At 46.5% G+C, this 2,143-nt stretch overlaps 1 pseudogene; it reads right to left on the minus strand.

The window, feature by feature from the left end:
• Positions 1-1,548: 1,548 nt before the first annotated feature.
• On the minus strand, positions 1,549-1,908 carry LOC127676751 (ATP synthase subunit g, mitochondrial-like; annotated as a pseudogene).
• Positions 1,909-2,143: the final 235 nt, after the last annotated feature.

The following is a 2,143-nucleotide window of genomic DNA, read 5'->3' on the forward strand; positions in this document are numbered from 1 at the left end:
TCCGCGCTGCACCTGAGGCGAGCGGAAGAGAACGGCGACCGGAAGGGCCCGCGCCTCAGCCTCACGAGAGTAGGCCATGGCGCCGAGTCCACGGCTGACCTCTCCGTGGGGCGCCTCCCTGCGGCTTGGCTCACCGCGCCCCCTCTACTCACCAGCAGCGGGGATCCTACTGCCGGGGGAAGAGCGGGAAAATGGCTACTGTTCTTTCCCAAGTAGACACCAGAAGCAGGGACTGGTGTGCTTGGCAAGCCTTGGGTGACCGGAAATGGCCTCAACCCAGAGAGTTTAGGCAGCCCGGTCTTAGCCAATGGAGGCTTCCCTGTACTTACTCAGATCACGCAAACTCTGGTAGCCCTTGACGCCCTAGGCCTAGGACGAAGCTGCCAGCCAAAGCTCTGGCCCACAAGGGAGCCAACCCCGGGTTCAAAGGCGGCCCCACCGGCGCCCCTGCCAGGGCTGCTCTTCTGCCGACAGACGCGAGACGCCTCCTCCCGGGCCTGGAGGTCTCGTCTGCGCGAAGCAGGTGCTCTCCGCGAAGGAAACCCTTGCACTCACATCACAGACGCAAACATGGAATCCTTGCCCCCAAGAAAAGAATCCTCCCCCGACACCACCCAAGAGCCGTACAAAGTTCAGGCGTGGCTCCCTCTCTTTCAGGACGTTTTTAGAAGCCTACTAATCTCACTTAGTCAATAATTACCTCCCTTAAAAGAAAAAAAAACAAAACCACACACACGCGGAAGCACTGTGGAAGATGCTGCCGTCAAAAAACACGAGGCGGAGGGATATAGCAAAATATTAAAAATCGAACCTGAGAATTTTGACTTCAACTGTGGGCCGTAGTTTTTTTTTTTTTTTTTTTTGAGGGGGCGAATGCGGGTGGGTGGGTGGGTGGGTGGGACTGTGTGTGTGTGTGTGTGTGTGTGTAACCTGAGTAACCCCTGACAGGCACAGATTTTCCTTAAAACCAATTGTAAAACTTTTAAGAAATTCTCGTTTTCTTGGGATATGCTTTTGGATACATTGACCTGTTGTCACGTGGACTTTACCCTTTTAAAAAAAAAAAAGAAGGAAAGAAAAAGAAAAACGCATGGAGAAGCCCTAGTTTTGGGGTGGTGTGTTGGTGTACAACAGTCCTCCCACAAGAGGCAAGCTGAAATTCACACAAGAAGTACAAATTTAACTATAAAACTGAAGGTGAAATCTATTAATATTAAAAGGGCATATTTGTAACCTATGATGATGTTTGCAAAAATAGATTTTCTTTGCGGGGGGGGGGGGTGCCTGAGACAGTGAAATAGAGCCCTGGTTGTCCTAGAACTCAATTTGTAGAGGAGGCTAGCCTCGAACTCAAAGAGCTCTGCCTGCCTCTGCTTCCTGAATGCTGGTAGATTTTCTCCTTAACACAATATGTTCATTGCTCCAGAAAAGAGGACAGACATTGCTGAGGAGAGAAGGGGGAAAAACTTGTTTGTTTGTTTGTTTGTTTGTTTGTTTTTTCCATACCTAGTATTTTATTTAGATAGCAGTCCCTTTACACATGGTCCAAGAACATTCAAATAAGAACTCAAATAGGAAGTTAAAGATTGGTCTTCAAACATCATAGCCAACAATGCCACGTTTGCCAATGATCTCTCCAATATAAAACCATATCCACACCTCAGTGGCCATCAAATCATTCAGCACAGCTTCCTTAACTGGAAGGTGTTTGAAGTTACCAGTTTTAGCACTTTGAATTATTTTTTACCATACTATGAATAGCTGTTGGGATTTCACCAGGGGTTGGGAGGAGAACCAGCTCAACCTTGGCAAATTGCCAAAATGAGTCAATCAAGGCTTCGAGTAAGTCACAGCAGCAGCCACTATGGACGGTGCCTTCTCCGCGAAGTTATGGATGAACTTGGCCATGGTCTAAGGTGGAAGGTATGTCTCCCAGAACCACCGGCTGAATCTTGTTTTTTTAATAGAAAAAAAAAGTTGTTTTGGGATGTGAGTAGTTAGTTTTGTTATAGTTTTTATAATTTATATGACAAAAATGATGCATCATCATGCTCTGAAGTATTCTCATAAAACTTTATTTTTACATATATATATATTCACCTTGAAAACCTGCGTTTGTGCTAGAAGACTCAAAAGTATTCAT

Source organism: Apodemus sylvaticus, chromosome 1 (genome assembly GCF_947179515.1).
Source record: "Apodemus sylvaticus chromosome 1, mApoSyl1.1, whole genome shotgun sequence".
NCBI lineage: Eukaryota > Metazoa > Chordata > Mammalia > Rodentia > Muridae > Apodemus > Apodemus sylvaticus.